The 21,206-nt window shown below is 46.1% G+C and overlaps 1 long non-coding RNA gene across 2 annotated transcripts in view; it reads left to right on the top strand.

Moving 5' to 3' along the window:
• Positions 1–4,233: 4,233 nt before the first annotated feature.
• The window catches only part of LOC136021847 (uncharacterized), a 29,951-nt gene continuing 12,978 nt past the window's right edge, over positions 4,234–21,206 (top strand). For both annotated transcript variants that reach the window (XR_010615922.1, XR_010615923.1), the window contains exons 1-2: positions 4,234–4,320; positions 16,842–16,939. This is a non-coding gene — a long non-coding RNA (uncharacterized LOC136021847). The remainder of the gene's footprint in view (positions 4,321–16,841; positions 16,940–21,206) is intronic.

Raw genomic sequence — 21,206 nt, 5'->3', positions numbered from 1 at the left:
CGGCTGAACAAAAGCTATTTCAGTCTGGTGGTTACTGTATATTACAAAGGTTATTTCCAAACACTTGGCTAGCACCCGGGGAGAAAATATATGCCTTGTGGTTGACTAGCATCTGAGTGTTTCCTTTCAGAGGATGTATGCCTCTGGTGTAATGAACACAGCAATCATCAGGTGCTGTGAGAAAAGGACAAATATTATTGTTATGATTAAAGTGTGAAGGTTAAATGAATCATTTGCTAGGGCTGAGGAGTACTGGTATTAGACCGACTGGGGAACACAGGGGGAGGAAAATGCCTTTCTGAATTCTCTCCCTCTGTCTTACTGATGGTGTGTTCAAGACTTAAATTATATGCCAACGTAGGAGCATCCCTGATCACCGGAAAAATTGTGTTTGGGATCTGTTGTGATTCCCATCCAAGCTGCTGGGAAGTTCGCATTTCCCGAAACGAATCTTGTTCTGGGAAGTGCAGAAGGTGCCCTGCATTCACAGGCTCGTCATCGGTTCTGTGATGAAAGGATTTCTTTGCGTGTGGAGGGTTTTTATGTTTTGAAGTTCTAGGTGCAAAGAAGCTAACAAGGGGATAGAGGGGAAAGGAGATCTGTGCCTCCAAACTCAGTGTGAGAGGTGGTAAACTGTGAGAGCGAATGCGCCTGCAGCACCTTGAGCCACCTCTACCCTCCCGCAGCATTCACACAGGCTCCACAGCCCGCACACCTTTGGCACCTACGAGGAGAGCCTGCAATCCAGGAGACTGCGGCAGCAGGATTCCTGCCGCTCGGAGGAGGCTTTTGGGTTTCAATATGTTCTCCCATATGCTTTAACACTTTCGCATTTCTTCCATCTGTTTCTGGGAAATGTGAAGGAATTTAATGATCTTTCTTAGGGTTATTAAACCAACAGCTGTTGTCATTAGTAGAGGACATTCTTTACGGCAACGTGCAAATTCCAGTGATAAATCCAGCCCTGCCACCCTGTATTTCTTTTTAATGAATACAGCATTTGTACTGAAACTGAGGTTATGAATGCAACGAGTTCTTAAACTATTACTTTATGGTGTAGCTTTGGCATAAAAATAAGGCACTTTTTTCTCCCTCCTCATGTTCCTGGTTGCTTTTTCAATGAAATACATTTTATGCTGGGTGAAACAGATTATTTTTTCATTCCCATTTCCCTCCCCTCTCCTCTTTTTCTTCCCATGCCAAAAAGCAAACTGAAGATTGGAGAGAAGGTTGCTCAAAAACATCGAATACATCCCATCGGAATAGCCACTTGTTGGTGAGGTTTATTTGCAGAAAGAAATGATCTTTTCCTCTTCATTTTAGAGGTTCCTCTGGCATGCAAAATTGATGGTGATGTTTATTGTATTTGGAGCATATTTTTGAGAGTGACTTCTTGTCCTGCATCTTAATGAAGACTGTAAACATCTGCTTGGATGCACTTTATGTCTAATTGCGCACTGTCCTGATTTTCAGTGCTTGCCCTTGATACTGTTATGGAAACAGCTTTTTTGCTGCATCACTTTGATTTCCTACTCTTTTTCTTTTAATAGTAACATAACCCAACATGATAATTACACTTCTGAGCTCAGCGAAATACACCACGTGAAGTAGTGATGTTTAGGTACTTGCATTGTGGCCCCATACCTAACAATCCGAATAACCAGTGCTAAAGTTGTATATAAACAGCCAGAACACTTCTGATGAATTTCACTTTGGAGTAATTGCTGCATTTATGTCATTAATAAATGAGAACAAGAAGTAAATGCTTTCCTGTTGTCTTCTGTGGCGTATTCATCCTGCACCTTAATAAATAAAGCACACAACAAAGTTGTTTTTCATCCTAACTAAAATGCATTTTAAAATTAATTGTTTTAGTGGCTTGAAAGCTTCACAAATTGGATTAGAATGGCATCCCTAAACCAGGCACAAGTACTGGGTCCGGCCTTTCTGTGATCTTTCTGATGATTTCCTCACCCGGCATTTTCATTAAGATAACCCCTGCACTGACATCGTAAGCAGAGATGGGCAGGACCTGAAATATTCTCTGCTGTGGGAGAAGGTTTGGGCTGAAATCGCCAATTTAAGGGGGATTTATCAAACTGCACAAAATGCATATATTGGAATCTGGATTAATGTGCCTGTAAATGACTGAGCATGGTTAAATGCAAATGTTGTGTTAGGTGTTCAGCATTGCTACCATGAGAGGAAAGGATAAGAAATGAATGGGATAAAACATGCGAGAACATGATGAGAAAAGCCAGATGTTTCTAACTCTGTGGTAGCCCTTTCGTAAACTTGCAGGCCAAGCCAAGGAATCGTGCTCATGTCCTGTAATAAATAGTTTCATTGTAGGGTCTGTACGTCCAAGGGCTTCTTGCTGCATTAGAGGTAATTAGTAAATGATTATGCATCTACCTAAGGGCTCTGTGCTGTCCTCGAGTGCTGCAGCATGTGCCTCCTTTGGAAATGGGAAACAATAACTGACGTTCAGATGTCTTCATAGACTCCTGGTTTTCCCTTTGTTGAGCCAATCTTCTGTGCTAAAAGCAGCAATCCTTTTCCCAAAGAGCAGGGGCTCAGGTGCTATGATCATGAACATCCTGCAACCTCACTGCTGTATGGATGGTGGGACAGACGTGCGGTGGCACAGACAGACGTATTAAACACTTGACATTCACCTTTGCAGAGAAAGATCCTGTTTTGAAGTACAAAAAGGAACTGAAATAGAAGTAGAGCCTGTGAGAAATTTCAACCCTGGTGCGCATGGCTACTTTGAATGGAAATAGTTGCTACTCTTGTGACAGGATGGACTCGCGGTCTCCTTTTCAGAGGAGAGAGAAAGCGAAGGAAGGAAAGCAGCTTGTCTTTAAAGAGCAGCAGGAACTCTGAATCATTTATTCCTTGCGGCATTTCCCCTTAAACAGAACTTTTCTGTGGATGCTTCAGGCTGGTTTGAAGACTGGTTCTGGGCTCTATTTTTTGCTTCCCAGGCAGCTCATCTGGGGGCAGGTTTCCTGGCACAAGGGGACCCTCAGGAAGGGGAGGGAGTTAGAAGGACCCTTGTTCCCCAGGGGGCAGGGACCCTTCTTCCCTGCCACTGGAGCCTGTGCCTTCCACCCCTGTCTCGCAGGGGAAGCGGGTGCTGCCGGGGGCAGTGAGCGCCTCCAGGCACCAACCGTGCCCCAGGCACGAAGCTCGCCGCAGCACCGGGGCACCACGCTGGCATCTCTGTGCTCCTGTCCTCTCCTGCTTAGTTTGCCGTAAGGTGCCCGTAACACTCATCGTGTGCTCGCGTGGTGCTAAGAGCCCATCTCTTCGAAGGGTCCCGTTGTTTCTGGGACACAGACACCCAAGCGGTGCTGACATTTGAGTGCTGCTCCTTTCCAGCTGCGCAGCGGTTAGAGAAGCAATCTGTTGTGCTCAGGTGCTGTGGGACTGCATCCTGCTGGTGCAGGCACTTCCAGCCTTTCCTGTCTCCTGAGGCAGCCATGCTTCTGCTCTTCCCCACATGCTCACAGTCCTCCCCTCTTTAAAGCTAGGTTTAATCTGCGGTACCGTCACCACTGTGTGGAAAAGTTGCGTACGATCCATTGCATATCAGAAATTAAGAATCCATCCTGGAAGTGGAGATTGCATTTTAAATATACCTGGGCTTGGTAATGTTTTGAGTATAATGCCTCCAGCATTTTTCACTTTCAAGGTGACAGAAATTGAAAGATGGATTCCTGCAATTTTGGCATTTATGATTCAACTGAGAAAAGGTCAGCTTCTTCATGGCATCTTGTTTAAACTGGTAGAACGGCATGGAAATGTCACATTGTCTTTCTGATAGTGTCACTGGTGCTTTGATTAACAACAGGTTCAATCTGTAATGCAGAATAAACCCAAATACCACAGATAGCTCGATAAGAGCCTAGTTCAAAGTGCCTGAGAGATCAATAGAAAGATTTCCCATCATTCCACTAGTGTGGGATCATCTAATTAAAGCACTGGGAAAAAGAGAAGTTGGTGCTGTTATTCAAAAACGTATTATTTAACCCTGCAGGAGCCAGGACCCCTTCACTGCAGCTGAAGAGCCCAGGAATGGAAGAGGAATCCCCTATGGATGCTGGCCCTGGGGCTGATAATGGCCACCTGGCCCTAATGAGCCCAATGAGTCTCACCTGGGCCCCAGGCTCTGCAGGGCCCGTAGCACTATTTAAGCTCAGCCTGCGGCCACATCCTGTCTTTGTCCTGCACTGTGGGAGCAGTAGCCCCAGCTTTGCTGTGGCCATGGACAGCATGAGGGCAGCTTGGCTGGAAGTTTGCCTCCAGAGTCTGGTGAGTCTTGTGGGTCTCCTGCTGCTGGCTTGTGCTGGGCTGGTTGGCGCTGCCCCAGGGGAGCGGCGCTGAGGGGATAAAGCTCAAATAACTTGTGAAGTCCTGCACTGGGGGCTGAACAGCACAGATACCCCTTATGTGGCCAAGGAGCTGTAAGGGCTGGGCTTCCCCTGTCGATGTTTTCAGTGTTACCTTTAGTTCTGTAGTTACCCCCCTTGCTCCCTTTTCCTGTGAAGCTTCAGCTTGTGTCTCTATGAGGAAGACTCATGGGTGCGTGCTTGCTGCCTGGCACCTGCAGCAAAACACGGTTTTGCCCCTAGAGAGGCTTCTTTAGGTGTTTTCGTGGGCCTCTCCTTGCAGCTCTTGTTCTCTTTGCATCTCCTGTGCTGTTGCAGCAGCGCAGTGCTCCTGCCATGTGATGTCTGCAAGTTAAATGTATGCTTGGTAACTCTTCTAGCATATAATGGTATTTGAATGTGAGTGTGTATTACTGGCTGAGGAGTGTGGTGACAAAGACTACATTGCTGTCCTTGGGATCAGAGATCTGGGTAAAAATAGAATCATAGAATAATAGAATAGTTAGGGTTGGAAAGGACCTCAAGATCATCCAGTTCCAACCCCCCCTGCTATGGGCAGGGACACCTCACACTAAACCATCCCACCCAAGGCTTCATCCAACCTGGCCTTGAACACTGCCAGGGATGGAGCACTCACAACCTCCCTGGGCAACTGATTCCAGTGCCTCAGCACCCTAACAGGAAAGAATTTCCTCCTTATCTCCAATCTAAACTTTCCCTGTTTAAGTTTTAACCCATCACCCCTTGTCCTGTCACTACAGTCCCTGACGAAGAGTCCCTCCCCAGCATCCCTATAGCCCCCTTCAGGTACTGGAAGGCTGCTCTGAGGTCTCCACGCAGCCTTCTCTTCTCCAGGCTGAACAGCCCCAACTTCCTCAGCCTGCCTTCATACGGGAGGTGCTCCAGCCCCTGATCATCCTCGTGGCCTCCTCTGGACTTGTTCCAGCAGTTCCGTGTCCTTTTTATGTTGAGGACACCAGAACTGCACACAATGCAGTGTGTCTGCACAGGTGAGGTCTCACAAGAGCAGAGCAGAGGGGCAGGATCACCTCCTTCGACCTGCTGGTCACGCTCCTTTTGATGCAGCCCAGGATGTGGTTGGCTTTCTGGGCTGCGAGCGCACACTGAAGCTGGCTCATGTTCATTTTCTCATCAGCCAGCACCCCCAAGTCCTTCTCTGCAGGCCTCCTCTGAATCTCTTCTTTAAATCAGTTTCTTGAGTTCATGTTGCTTCACCTCGGCAGCAGGGAGCAGCACTGCTGTGTGGGGTGGGCAGTGCTCATCACATCGTTTCCAGCTTGTGGATGGATGACGTGATGCAGTTGAACACAAGGATGAATTTGGAGGATGTGAGTGGCAAGCTGGCAATGAGCAGCAGCAGTACCATGCCCTTCCTGGTAGTGGTGGCTTTTGTACTCCTGAAGGGAGCGGAGATGCCCTGCGCTGCCGAGGGAGACATGGCCCCATGCTGCTTCCAGTGCTGTGAGAAATCTAGGATCGGGGTCACAAAACCTTCCTGCAGGTGGAAGTGGAATTAGTGTAATATGAAGCTTGTTTCCCATGAAGTTCGGGTAGAGCTGAGTAGTTTGCAAGATATCTGGCAAAGCAAACATCAGCATTGCAAAGGATCAGACTTTTCAGTTATTGCTGGCTGCACAGACAAAACACTGTGACACCTTATGACATCTTATGGTAGGAAACCGTATAGCATGCACATGGACCCTCCTTGCTGGAGTAATTTTATCTGACAAAAGTCAATCTTCAAGCGTTTTTAGGAAGGAAAGTGAAGGGCTGCCAGACAGGGGAAGCTTCTTGAAATAATCAGTTCTATAATATTTTTCATCAGCTGACTTCTGAAGGGCAGTTTCTTGTTGCAATAGCTTATCTTCAGCTTCCAATTTTCAGAATGATTGTGAGCCATGTATCATGTGTCAGGAAACGTTTTCCACTGACTCTACTTAGTGCTGCATGCTTCTATTTATAGGTTCACTGTGGTTTTGTATCATACTTTGCTATCAAATCCTTTCAGTAATTCAGGAAAATATAAACCATAAAAGTTGCTGGGCACGTTGTGGGGAAAAATATATCCTGGATGACCTCACCTGGAGCACTGTGTGCAGTTCTGGTGTCCTCAACATAAAAAGGACACGGAACTGCTAGAACAAGTCCAGAGGAGGCCAAGAGGATGATCAGGGGACTGCAGCACCTCCCGTATGAAGACAGGCTGAGGAAGTTGGGGCTGTTCAGCCTGAAGAAGAGAAGGCTGCGTGGAGACCTCATAGCAGCCTTCCAGTACCTGAAGGGGGCATATAGGGATGCTGGGGAGGGTCTCTTCATCAGGGACTGCAGTGACAGGACAAGGGGTAACGGGTTCAAACTTAAACAGGGAAAGTTTAGATTGGATCTAAGGAGGAAATTCTTTCCTGTTAGGGTGCTGAGGCACTGGAATGCGTTGCCCAGGGAGGTTGTGAGTGCTCCATCCCTGGCAGTGTTCAAGGCCAGGTTGGATGAAGCCTTGTGTGGGATGGTTTAGTGTGAGGTGTCCCTGCCCATGGCAGGGGGGTTGGAACTGGATGATCTTGAGGTCCTTTCCAACCCTAACTGTTCTATGATTCTATGATTTTATAATACTAGAGTAGGAAAAATTAAGGTGACGCTTCAACATGCTAGGAATCGATGTCTGTAAAGATCCAGCCTGGTGTGAAGGCAGGCATGTAGGTGCTGTACACAGTGTGGAGGAGAAATCCTTGTATGCAGTCTGCATCTGCCTTATCTCTCACTCAGCTTGTTCTGTGGACTTTGTGAGTGCGGAGCTCAAGCACTGCTCTTGTATTCACCACTTGTGCAACTTGGTTTCTATGTCTTTTGCTGTCTGTGACTCAACAACTTATGGTCTTAAGTGGGTTCAAAAACTGCATTGACATTCATAGAAGAGAGTCACTGTGGACTGAGAAATGCACAAATGTCTGACTCAAAAAGCCCAAGGAGGAGACTGGAGGTCACAAGAACATATTGGGAAGCCAGCACTATATACTTACTACAGCTGTGTACTCTTTACAGGTATGCTGTGTCTCTGTGTTGCCAAATCCATTGTCATGAGTTTTTTACTTGCTTGAATACCTCAGGAGTGGGCAGAATGAAGGGATAAGTACAGGTTTGCAGGTCATCACCAGCACAGAAGGGCTTTGGGCTCCCACTCCATTTGAACTGAAAGGTCTGAGATTACTTGCTCCCCTACACTGAAAGCGGTCTATTAACATTTGGCTTTTATACCTCCAACGTTAGCAGAATGACAAATTTCTTGACAGCTGCTTACTCAAATTGTCAACCAGCATGTTCCAGTAAATTGTTGAGAGGTGCTTGATGTTGAATGTGTAATGAGACTCCCTCTTGCTGCAGGTGGGCATGATTGTTCCCATTTTTTCTTCCCATTAGTATAAAATGTGGCAGTCCTGCTATTCATTTACCTACACATGGCTTGAATTGGAGTTAAGATCCTGAAGTGTAATTTGAATTGCCCTGATTTAAGTCTGTTTACACAGAAGGGTTTTGTGTGCTTGATGGTGGTCTGAATGTGCCACCATCCCTAGAGCTGTGCTTAAAGGATGAGTTGAGAACACCTTTCATGATCTCATTGCATAGATTTCCAATGAGGCTGGAAAAGATCTTTAGGATCACCAAGTCCAACTGTTCCCCAGCACTGCCACAGCCACCACTAACCCGTGTCACTGAGGGCCTCCTCTACATGGTTTTGAACTGCCCTGGGCAGCCTGTTGCTATGCCTTTAAAGAAAAGTAATCCTCTAAATCAGCTGCTGATAGCAAGAACACTTAAGTGTCTCAGTGGTAGGGGATTAATCTCTCCTGCTCTGATGGTGTTGGGAGAGCATAAATGTGCATCACGCCATGCTTCATTTAAAGACATTGCAGTGAGCTTGAGCTATTATCTTAATGTCTGCTGTGTCTGTGGTCTGGACTGAAGGGATGCCAGTCCGTTACTGTGGAGTGCTACCCTGGTAAACACCATTAACCACTAGTGATTGGTTTTCTTCCAAGTGCTAAGCTTTGCCACTACTATTTCTCTTTCCATTCCTTGCTGCTGTTTCTAAATATGTGAGGAAATGCAGGGTGAAATAACCTGACCGATTTCTTTTTAACAGTAGCTTTATGCTAAAATGCAACAATTTGAATGTAGGTGAAATACAACTTGGGGAAAAGCGTCTTTGTCCTGGGGCTGGACTAGTTACAAAAACCCCAAACCCGAACTGAAAAGATTTAGGGTCTGGAACAGACGCGGTGAGTCTTCCAAGAGAAGGCTGGGAATGTTTGTCCTGTGCTAACATTTGAGTACCAGCTGCTCTGTCCTGACGTGGTGTTTAACCCCATGGCCACTCCTCTGGCTGGAAGCTCTCTCTGCTCCTCACTTTTCTCCATAGCACCTCTCTCCCAGATTATCCGGTTAACGCAGTGAATTTAAGTACAGTAAACAGTTCTTGCGTTTTGTGGGTCCCGTTTGGAGCTGGAAGAGTGGCTCAAGCAATTGAAAGTCTGTTTCACTAAGTGTACCATTTATAAAAAGTCATTTTCTTTCCCAATGTGCCTTTCCTGTGCCCTGAGGAGCAATGTTCAGGGCAGATAAGAAGTTAGCTCATGTGCTGCTGGTGCACCAGTGTTCCCCTTCCAACTCCTCCCCTGTGTGAATCGGTGATGGCAAAGTTTTGGAAGGCAATTTCTTTATGTGCAAACATGAAGAGATTGAAGTGGAGGCTTGAATTAAAAACTCACTAAAGCAAGGCAGACTTGGTTGCAGAATGATTATAATGATATATTGTAAATACACAATTTCAACATCTCTAAAATAAATACATGGGCATAACTCCATTTTAATTTTCATCTCCTGAATTAGAGCCTTGCTGCAACTCTGTGTGGGGTAAATGCCATATTTCTGCTACATTAGTAGGAGCGTGATCCAGTGTGGAGTGCTCCACATGATTACCAGGGGAGCGATCATCTTTGCTTTTCCAAGATAACATTTAAGTGAAAGAAATACGCTCTGTAACTGATAGCAAAGAGTGGGGTTTTTTTGAGATGCTCTACTGATTTGTATGGTAAGTAAGCCTAAATTTTACACCCATTTAAAAAATACAATTTGCAGAGCATAATAATAGCCCTCAGTGGGGGTTGTAAATTCACATTTGTGTGGGACTTCCAGGCTTTTGAGATTTTTCTTTTCATCTGGCATAGGAAACTTGGTAGAGAAAGAAATCTCTTGACATGTTCAGATTTGATTTGGTTTTAAGTGTTAATTTATTTGTTGTCATATGTAGCAAAATGAAGACGTTTTTAGCATTTAGCTCTGCAGACAATGAAACACACTCCTTTTGGAGCGGTTTCACTTTTCTCCTTAAACTAGGTTTCAGTAGGAGCATGACGCATCAGCAGTGCATTAGAGGGTTTGATAGAACTGGACCTTTTAGCAGTGCTTCTGACTTCCAGACCTGCTCAAAGAATGAGGTGTATAATATCCCACCCTACTTATGGCCAAGGGTGTTATTTTTCTTCCTTCAAATAATGCGTCAAAGAAACACAATTGGTTTGGAGTTGTGGAAAAAAGTCTTTCCTGGATTAGACATGAAAAAAATGCAGTGGAATTAGGAAAAGTGGGGATGATAGCTGATGCTGAGAGCTACCTGAGATTTTAAAGTTATTCCCTTTCCTAGAATTCGAGATAATTTCCTACTTTTATCCAAACTATGGTGAGCCCATTTCCATAGAGGCTAATGGCTGTCGTCACTGACAGTACAAAAGCTCCTGAATGTTTTCCAGGAAAATGTTGTGATTATTAGCCAAAAGGAACTGCACAGAATGCTAAGTCACTATTTGGTGCCTTGGACAAATAAAACACTGGCCTTAAAGTGACTTGATGGGTAGCCAGCAGGGAACAAGCATCTCATACAGGCTGTATGACATTAAGTAGAACCTTTTGTAGATATCAAACACATTGAACAGAGCACCAACCAGCCTGAAATATTGACAGTTACTGAAATGGATCACCTCCTCGGAAGGTGGCATTTCTGACGTAGCAAGGAGCACTCCAGGAGACATCAGGATGTCTTCAGTAGTGCAGAAATCCCAGGCCCAAGCCAGGTGTATTGATTCACTGATTTTCTTAATGTCTACAAAGACAAATGAACTATCTGCCCTACAGCTTGTTGCATCTAGAGGCTGTCCTTTAAATCAGTCAAATGACCGGTGCTCCAGTGTGCCTGTTCCAAAACATGCCACTGTTCAGCAAGTTGAGCTCATCAGCTTGGATGTACGTTTGCAGCTGGTGTTTGAAGCCACATTTGAAGCCCCCCCACTCCAAAAGGGACTTGGTGCAAGCCATTTTGGCCACTGGAAGATTCCCCAGGCGGTCCTCAGCCTTCGCTCCAGCTCTGGTTCCTGCTCACAGCTTTTGGGAGATTTGTGGCAGCTGGAAGAGCAGACAAAAAGGTGCAGCCTCTGGGATAGTTATTTGTGATATTCTCATGGGAGCTTGCGGCTGTGAATCATCGTCAATGGTTGCATATGTAGAAAATTCTGAGCATGTACTGAAGTGTTATCGGTAAATGTGCTATTAAAATGATGGGCAGTTGGTACAGCAGATCTGTAGAGATGGGTAATATTAAACAATTGCAGGTCTTAACGCTGAAATGTAAACCTGTTTTCCTACAATCCTCTGAATTACCATATGTAACCTCTATTTTCAAAGAGTGTGTATAAATGTCTATGTGCTGCGCAGGCATCATCACGTATTTCTGGATGTTTTCTTAACTGCTCAACAAAGTAACAGTGTGGTGAGATTAGATACAGGAAGTTTGACCCTTGAAGGTTAATATTTTTTGGCTGAATTGGGCAATCCACTGGGGAATTTCTCATGGAAAGTAATTACATTTCTGTTGCACTAAGTGGAGTACTTCACCGGTTTAGCAGAGTTTTTTTTTTTCTTGGGGAAATACGTGGTATAATGGAATGTTCTTTAACTCTTTCAAAGAGCAGAAACTTGCTCCTTCTGTTGAGATGATGTTTCACGTTTTCTAGGAGAAACCACTTTCTTGTATGAGCATTTAGACATAAGACATACATTTATTTTCAGTAGTAGACTGTCTAGGGGCATACGCTTGACATGGTTTGATATTCAGCATGTCTGAATGCTTTCCAAGAGAGCCCTTTAATGTTAATGTTAGCTGCTTTTCCCCTCCTTTAGGTCTGTACCTGACCTCCTTTGTCTTACCCTCTTCAGACTAGCTTGTTTTCATCTCTGTTTCAAAACCAGTTGTTTGAGACCTCAGACCTTTTGCCTTCTCTGCAGTTGATATTTTACAGCAACATCGTGTTGCTGGCTCATGTTCTGTGTATGATCCACAGTACCTGCCAGATGCCTTCCTGTGGGGCTGCTGCGAGGGTCCTCGTTACTCATCCTGTATTTGTGCAGATGGTTATTCCTGCCTTTTTCCTACTGACTGCCTGGGAGCAGCCTGAGAAGTAGAAAAGGCCTTGGTGCTCTACAAGCCCTGTTCAGCAACAGCTGAAGTAGCCCTGTGTTATCAGCACTGTTTTGGTCACAAATCCAGCACACAGCACCTTTGGGGTTTGTGATGTCAATTATCTTAAGATCCAGAGGGAATAAGTTACTGTGTTAATCATTGCTAACACACTGAATCTGGGACTACAGTTCTGCAATGTAGGCCCAGGATATATGTCCCACATACAGCATCATGCATGTCAATGGAGCAGCTTAGAAAAAATGAATGAGTGGTGCATAATGCACTGCTGACATCTGGGTTATTGCTGCTTCGCTGTGTTTGATGGCAGGAAGCAACCTGACTGTGCTGCTCTTCGTGTGTTTGTGAAGTTGGAGGCTGTGAAACACCACTGACCTCCTATCCCAGCATCCTTGTCCAACCTTTATGAAGGCAGAAACAGATTTGTGGTTTGCCCTCTAGGCAGCAGCTTCCCTTTCCTGGCTGCAGAGGAGTGGACTGCAGCTTGGGATCTTGGTGTGGAAACAGTCTTGCTAGCTGCTCCCCTTAGTGAAGTGCTATGAGCTGTTTCTATGTGTATTAGGGTTGTTGCAGCACAGCTTTTGCAGGGAAGCGACTGTGAGAAGCAAACCTTCTTCAAAGCTAACCAATTGCCTTGCTGTTTGCTTGGTAGGCTGATTGTGACAAGCACTGGACCACTGGAACTGTCACTGCCACTTGTGCAAAGTGCTTTTGGTGACATTAAAATGTGGTGGTAGGACAGATGCATGGGACTTGGGATGTAGGTCCCCAGCCTCTGACTTGCACTTTCACATGTGCAAGATGTGTGGCAATACTGTTAGCTGGAGGGTTGGCATCCCTCTGTGCACAGAGTGTCTAAAATGTTCAGTTACTCCATGGACTATGGCACAGTTGAGAATAAGGTCCTGATTTCAGTGAGGATAGAGGGAAAAAATAATGTGGAAGAGATCATCCAGGACAACAAAGGCCTGGGCAATTATTTGGAGTTTAAACAAGGATTTGTGGTGTTTGTGCTCTGAATGCTGCCTGGGGAATGGTGTGCCAACAAACTGCTCCTGTCCGAATTGCTGGTCTGGAACTGCAGCAGTGTGCTGACATTAGATTCCATAGTTCAGTGAGCAGCAGGGCGCATGACACAGCAGAGGAGCACAGCATCTTCTAGAAGGTTGGTCTATGCATTGAGGCCAGTGTAATACCTGGCCGCTGGAGTTAAACCTGTTAAACCTACGCAGTTCCCATTTCCCTGAAGGTGAGAAATCTGATGCACTTGTGGTCCTGACAGGCCCGAGCCTGCCTTGTGACTTCAATAAAGCTGGACTGCTCACATCTTGAAGCAGAGGGTCATTAAAATAATGTTGGCATTCTTCTCACTGTTATTTTAATACGTAGTGCTTGAAACCACGGTCTGTGGCCTGAGAACTTCAACTTTGATGTAAGTGGAAAGGGAGATGATGACTGGTCCCTTCCTCCCTTGCTGTGTGCAGGGGACAGGCGGGTGCTCAGCAGTGCTGGACATGCTCCTGGAGCTTGCCTTTGCCCAGGCATCTGTACCCTTCCTCCCTGACTGGGCTGTAGGACAAAGCTTGGAAGCAAATTCAGTGTTTGACACAGCTGCAGCTGTGGAGGCTGACCCCTTCTACACTGAATTTTGTCATAAAAATGTATTTGCGTGGGTTTCCAAGGGCAGTAGAAAGTGTTGTAGAAAGTCTGGGGCGACGAAGCCCAGTGTTGCCTGTGCTGCGTGAGCCTGTGCCCCTACAGCTGGTCAATGAAGCGGGAGTCAGCACCCCTGCCCGCTCTGCGGGACTTCCCTTCCACCCTGCTCCCCACAAAGGGAGCACATCAGTGTGGGAAGTGCCCCTGCCCGGGGAGGTGGCTCGGTCCTCACAGGCAGAGCGCATGAGGGGGTCGGTAAGCGCTGGGCTGTGCACCAGGGACGCAGTGCTGCTGGGGTCAGAATTCGCATTTTCCACTGCGTGCAAAACATACCCAGTACTTCTGTTGTCCCTGCCACTGCTCTGCACTGTGCTGGCAGCCTTCCCCTCTGTGGCACGGTAAGGAAACTCACCCTGAACAGCTGTTGATGATGGGTTTTCTTGGCCAGCAAAGTCAGCTGCAGCCAGTATTTGCTCTGCAGTAGTCAAATCGTTTCCTTCGATAAATTATAAGGCCTCTGGCAATGCATTAATATTGGCTGCATAAAGTTTGAATGTCTGACTGAAAAGAAATAAAGAAAAAGTGACTGAGTTCAGATGTCCCAGAAGGTGCAGACCTTGGGTTCCTCATCGAAAAGCAGGTACTTCATTTTAATCTCCAGCTTAGGCTTCAGTCGATAATCACAAAGTGAATTGGACATCAAACATTGCTGGTTTTGCCTCTTTTATTATGCACAGATGTCTAGTTCTGTTTCATAACCTATTATGAGCCAGGTGCTAAATTGCCTTTGGCTGCCTTCATAGGCCTAAGGAGTTCTCGTGGCTATCCCTAATGTAATTAAACATTTACACTCAATTAAATGAAAATTGTGTAGCCACATCATGCTGCGGGCTGCTGCTACTTCCACCCAGATCCTGTGTTGTTTAGGCAAGTTTTAAAATGGTAATCCGCAATCTTCAGGCGTTTGGGTAGCAAGCGAAGCTGTTATTCTCCCTCAGTTTATAAGTACTGTAAGTAAGCCATCACTGTCGGCTGCTGTCATATTCAGTGCGGCAGAGCCGAGACGAAATCTTGAGCCAAGAAGGCAGTGGCAAAACTTCGCTTCTCAAGTAGCCAGCTGAGCACCCCTGAACTTACTTCAGCCTCTGAACCTCTCAACAAAGCTGAGTTCTTGTAGTGATGCAAGAAAGTCTCTCAGCGGCGGTATCAGGGCTCCTGCAGCAGCAGTGGTGTGCTGGGACCCACTGGCCTCTGTGCTGCTGGTGGCAGTGAGGCAGTCCTCATCGGACCTGATCTGTGGCAGCTCCTCTGCCTATGGGGAGAAATGCCTTCAGCTGAACTGACTCTTTCCCTCCTCTCAAGCATCCAGGCAGGTAATAAGAGTCTAAGAGGAGCTCAGGCATTAAAACAAATAGCGTGAGGAAACTGTGATGGGGATGTTAAACCAGGAAAAATATCGGTTTTCTGGCACTTGGTCTTTTAAAGCTGCTTGAAGTAAACCTTGTGGGTTTTTCCTGTGTCCTGAAATATTTTATGTTGCCCTTGCTGCTGAGCTCCGGAGAATGCTGTCACTTACTTCCCCAGAGGCAGAAAGACAAAGCATAGGCAATTAAACTCATTCTCTACAGGAGGCTTTACAAGGATTTGCATGGAAAAAGAGCTGGAAATGAGAAGCAAATGAAAGGAGACAATTGTATCTGGAAAACAAGCTGGTGAGTCGTGCGGAAGGCTAGGAGGACGTTAGAAGAGCAGATGTCTCGGATGTGGATCTTTGTGCTGGACTGTGGCCTGCGTTTAACAGCTTGGCTGTTCCTGGAGCTGCCTGCACCCCTGCTTGCCGCTGCTGAAGCAGGACTCCAGGAGCAGGGGTGGGAGCATGGATGGAGCCTGCCGCTGTCCTTGGCACATGCCCTGAGGTGACCCTGTTCACATGCAGCTGGTGGGGGACAATGGGCACCTAAAGTCTGCCCAAAGGTGGGGCGGATTTAGGAAGGATGTTATCCTGGTGCAGGGATGGCATTCACTTGGATGAGAAGACCCTTTGGGGAGATATTTTTGTTTGCTTAGTTTGGTCTGACTTAATCTTGATCCATCTTGGAGTCCCTCAGTGTTGTGATAGAGGCAGTCACAGCTAACCCGCTTCCAAAGAGAAGGATCAGGAATATTTTTTCAGAAGATGGAATCAAGTAATTCAGAATTACTTAAAAGGAGCTGATGGGCCAAGAAATGGGGTTTCTACCCTGGAAATGGACATCTTTCTAAGCCACCTGGGATTTCCTTCTTGGTGCTTTCTGAATGTTTTTATGGGAGGATGACTGCAGGGTCCCTGCAGTTGGGGTGCCAGACTGCAGAACTGGGCTCATGTCTCTCTGAAGGCTTTTTAAGCTTGACCCCTTTCAGCTGTCAACACTCGTGTAGCTCTGCTTCAAACTGTACCATATGAAAGCATGGGATCATACAGGCAATAAAGACTCCAGTTGTTTCTAGTGTCTAAGCTATGAAGTCTATAGCCCAGGCATCTGTGCACCTAGATAATACCTTCATGTCTCTAATTCAGAGCTCCTGGCTGACAGCACAAAATGTTTGCCCAGGCATGTCTGTCTTGCACTGGACAGTCCTAAAATCACCAGGTTGTACGTGTGCTGTCTCGTGTCCTGCAGCTTTGCCAATAGCCACTGGTATTTTTATGGCTTCTGCTGAACGTTGGCTTAACTACAGCTTACATAAGCACTCCCAGTGTGAGCTGTTGCATGCAGCAGGGCACTGCCAAGTCCGAGCCTCAGAGAGGTAGGTGCTGAGCAGAGAGTATTGCTGCTGCAGGCTGACAGTGCCAGCTGCCTCCCCAGAAGGAAGGAGGAGTAAATTCTTAGCTTAGTAAGTTCCATGGCTTCTGCAATCAGAGATGCTCAGCAGTGAAAAGGCAGCCGCTTATTATCTTGTCTTCTGTGGATGAAGGCTATTGTATAACATTAAATTGTATTTCACAGCAAATCTCATGCTGTTGCTTGTGTTAATGAATTGGCAGGTAAGCAGCACAATGAATCAAATCTATTGAGGTGGTGATGGCTGACCACTGAAACCCTGTTTCTTCCATAGCCGTAACTCCTTAGAGTGAGTCCCTGAGCTCAGGGACTACCAGAGGCAGCCAGCAACTATTGGTCACGCAGGAGGAAGGGGGAGAAGATGATGAAAAGCTGAGCACAACAGCCAGAAGTAATGCTCTGAAATGGCTTTATCCACAGATTCTAGAGCAGGAGATGTCAGCCCTGCCCTCAACAGCAGGATGAGCAGTGTCTGCACACCACTGAGGTGCCTTGGCAGGAAAGAGCTTCTGAGTAAGGTAAGAAATGGGAAGGGTAGTGCAAAGAGATGAGCTGCCTGAAGTCAGTGAGCATGTGAGCACCAGTGTTAAATACAAGCCAGGTCTTCTGCAGATCACCCAGTAGAATGCTTTCTCTGGATGGGGTCTGAACTGCACAAAGGCTTTGCTGTTAGTTCAAGTGACAGAGGCTTGGGATTTTTAACTGTTAGCCTCACTGCTGCTGTCAAGGTTTTAGCAGTGGTGATGTCTACCAGACTGACATGTTCTACAGTGGACTTTAGACAACGATCAGTATTTTTTTACTGATGTATTGGTGTATATTATCTAATTTCTCTGGACCTCACAGATCTGAGGCATTCTTCCATGCATATCTACATAGTTTTGAGTACTAAGCTACATTTGAGTATAATTCAGTTGCTCTTTAAAGTCATACACACATTGCCCAAATGATAACTGTTAAGTAATAGCTGCAAGTAAGTACGCAAACTCTAATTAAAATGTCTAACGTACTACATTATGGTTTACTTGCCCGTTAAGTGTGAGAGGTTTAGCAGTCTTTCCCTTAAATACACCTCAAAGAATTGAAGAAGACCGTACGTCAGCCGATGGGATCTAAACAAACCGAGTGGTGCACAGAGATAACTGAATCATTTTTATTTTGACCAGTGCACATTTTGGGATCCTCTGAACAGCACTTCTGAGCGCTGCGCTTGTTTCAGACTGAGTTCATGTTTAGCTTTCTAGCCAGGAGGGGTTGCTTTGGGCTTGTTAGACCCTTGGCTGTCCTGTGTGGCTCTGCTGTGCCTAGATACTTGTCTGATGTTACCAGGAAATCTTTGTGGGGAAAAAAGTAGACTTGGTGATTTTGTTAAAACGAAGCACCAGTAAGGGTTTTTTCTGCATCGCGATCACCTACAGTGGTATTGCAAATGAAATGCTATCCTGTGCCCTTGTGTTTTGTTGCCTACAGCTGTGTTTCAAACCTGCAATCCCATAACAGGTGTATTGCATGTAACAAGTATGTATAGGCAGATTTAGCTATGACATCTGTAACCCGCAAGCACATGGCACTGAGCCTCAGGCATGCTGTGTCCTGTATCTCAGCAGATCTGGACATGGGTTGATGGGTACTGTGTAGCCACAGCAGTAGTGGGAGGAGTCTGGGGGCATGGAGAGTACCTGCTGAAACAGGACTGCTCTGCCTTGAAACAGCTTTTTGTGTGACTTGGTGCCATGTGGAGAGAGGGGGGAGTCTGACTTCTTGGACTCTGTGCGGTACCAGGAATCCAAAAGAACCTCTCAGGTAGCTGTAGCTTACATGTCTCATGTCTACCAGTGTTGTTGAACGCTGAAGCTGTCCCCTTCCCAGTGCTCAATCGGAATGCAGTTCAGCACATCTGTAATGTGGCTCAAGATGCCAAATTAAACTCATCCAAACTGCTACTTTAAAGTGTTGTTCCAGTTACGTTATAGTGCACAGAGAGAAGGCTATGCAGAAACATTGCCTGTTGCTGACATAAAAATGCTGTTTGCAGATCAAGGAAATGTAACACGGCAACTTCCTTGCTTTTAATAAAGTAGTGTGGCAGGTGCTTTGTTCTCTTCCCCGTGGAGCAAGGAGCAATACATGACAAATCCTGGCAACCAAACGGCACCGCTGTTTTATAATGTCATCACTGGTCGGGTGATGATACTCTTGGAGCTATCCCAGCTTGACTTTTTCCAGGTTCTTTGGGAACTGGGCCCACACAAGATTAGTAAGCTTAAGGGTGCTGAATAAGCACACGAAGCTGCAGCTACTTAGTGCCTTAGGGGTCCCTGGGGCATTGGAAAAGGAGGTTTCTGAAAACGGTTGAATTGTACTTTTACTAGAGGCTTATTTCGTGATGCTCTTGGCTCTAACACCCTTACTATAATGTTTTCTTTTCTGGGCAGAGGTGCCAGCTGAGGGTATTGCTGCTTTCTTTTCGCCACCAAGGACTCTGTTCTGTTGTGGAGATAATGTTGCAGACATGGGCCGTTGTACTTTAAATGGCAGAGGGCAGTGTGTGAATGCTATATCTGAATGTCTGCAACAGCAATTAAGCCAGCATTCTTCTGGTTCAAGTGTGGATGTGAAAGGCGACGTTTCCTGGTTTCCTCTTCTGGTTGTGGCTTTGCACCAGGAAAGCTGACTGGGCATGAGGAAGGCTTTTCATTTTTCCATGCCTCTGTTACTGCCTATGAAAAGCTGAGAACAGGAGCAAGGCACAATGCGCCTTGCGGGCGAGCATTCAGCAGTGTTTTGGTAGACTGTGGGTTCCCATTTCTCTCTGCACTACATAGAGGGAAATCAGGGACCCTGACAGCAGCTGGGGTTTTACTGGCTTTTAGCATAGATGGATACAGGCCAGAGATGCCTGTTTGCACAACTTGCACTCTATCTATCATGAAGTCAGTGCAATAAATCCATAGATCAGGTTTAAGACAGCTCCTAATGTCAGCTCAGTATTGATTCAGCTGCTAACTTTGTCGAAGGAGTGACATTATAAAGAGCCTTTGGGCTGGAATTTTCTAAGGTGTAAAGGATGTGGGGCCAGACCTCCAGAGCTGTACGCATGGTTCCGTGTGTGCATGGGTAACCAGGGGGAATTCCCAGGCCTCCTAAGGAGTCAGATGCCAGTTTCTGAGAGCAATCAGTTAGGAGTGGGGCAGGTGAGCCTTTCCTGGTGAGTTCTGTAGAACCTTTTGGGCACAGAGAACTGCCCTGGAAAACGGATTTATGGAGCCTGCTCCCACTGGCTCTTAAAGGAGCCTGGCCCCTGTACTGCACTCTCTCATCGCATGCCTTCTGGTTTACCCTTGACTTCTTTTACGAGTTGGGAACTGTGGAAAAGTGATGAGCTGTTATTGGTGCATGCTGTGCCCTGGTTCTGTGGCATTATGAGTAACTGTTTTGCATTGGAGGACACTTTAAAAACTATACTCGAACTGCATACATTAAACTCATTTCAGTAACATACTGCTTGGTTGGCAGGATGGGCCAGAGTGCGGTCTTAAATACACCAATTTCCTTGCTTTTTTGGATACTGTTTTGCTATTGAGCAGTCTCCTGTGCTCCTGATTCCCAGCATTATTTCAGTCCAGGTAACATTATCTCATCTCAAACACTTTTTATCTTCCGATAGAGTATCAAGTCTGACTTGAAAACCAACAAAAATCCTGTTTTGAGACCATCCATTCTTGGCTGTCTCTTAAAGCACAGTTATCACAGATGTAACAGATGAGCTGGCTCCACAGCCTGGAGGTGCTAAGTGAAGATAATCCAGCTGTCAATTCTGAATGCTCATCCTGCATGGTTTAGAGGTTGTGCACTGCTGGAGCTCTCCCTTCCCCAGGATAAAATGGTTGCTGGTTTAAACTTCTGTTTGCTTTCCTTGTTTTCTTGATGCTCATCCTCTGCCAGTTGTCTGAGGATGAGGTTCAGCAGCCCCAGCTTACAAATGTAATTGATCATTAGGATGTCCCTGAGGAGATGTCAGTTGCTGTAGTTTAACAAAATGTCAGCTGTGGAACAGGCAGTCATTAGGAAGGATGTAGAGAGTCATTCATCTTGGTCAGCAGTGCTGCCTGAGAAGGTGGAGGCAGGGGGAGGGATGCTTATTTTGGTTGTGGCTTCCTCCATTCCAGAAAGCTAAAGTCCTGTTCTCTTTCCATGGATGGAAAGGAGTCCGTGTGTGTGCATATGTATTTATCTGTTGGAGCCGTGTAATCATCTGTGCTCGGGATTTCAGACTATGGCCTGTGACTTCAAATGGTTCCTCAGCAGAAATGCTCTGTAATCTTCCCACACTTCCACTGTTGTAATAAGTTCAGGAATCAGTCCTGCTCATGGATTCTCAGGTTCGTGACTCACAGTAGCAGTAACAAGAATCCTGCCCCAGAATGACACCCGCTGCTCTGGAGATGTGCCCCCTTCTGCCAATTGACAGCAAGTGACAAGAGAGCACATCCGAGCTATTTTGTCCAGCACCCATCATTTATCTGTCTCATTTTTAGGACAAAGAGGATTTGGGTTGAATACACGGAAAATGAAACTTTTGCTTGGCACATGCTAATGGAGGAACATCAGAAGTTCAGACTGTTTCAGAGAGCCCAGTTTTCACCGAGGTGTTTAAGGAGCACTTTTTTGGAAGTGCTCAGTGCCCTCCTGCTGTGTTAATTGACTTGAAAATGTGATGGGTTGACTTTGTGCTTAGCTGGGCTTCGGGAGGTTCTGAAATCCCCATTTTCCTTTTACCCTTTG

This window comes from Lathamus discolor, chromosome 14 (genome assembly GCF_037157495.1).
Source record: "Lathamus discolor isolate bLatDis1 chromosome 14, bLatDis1.hap1, whole genome shotgun sequence".
NCBI classification, from domain to species: domain Eukaryota; kingdom Metazoa; phylum Chordata; class Aves; order Psittaciformes; family Psittacidae; genus Lathamus; species Lathamus discolor.
The sequence above is the reverse complement of the archived record's forward strand: the minus strand, read 5'-3'. Positions and strand labels throughout refer to the sequence as shown.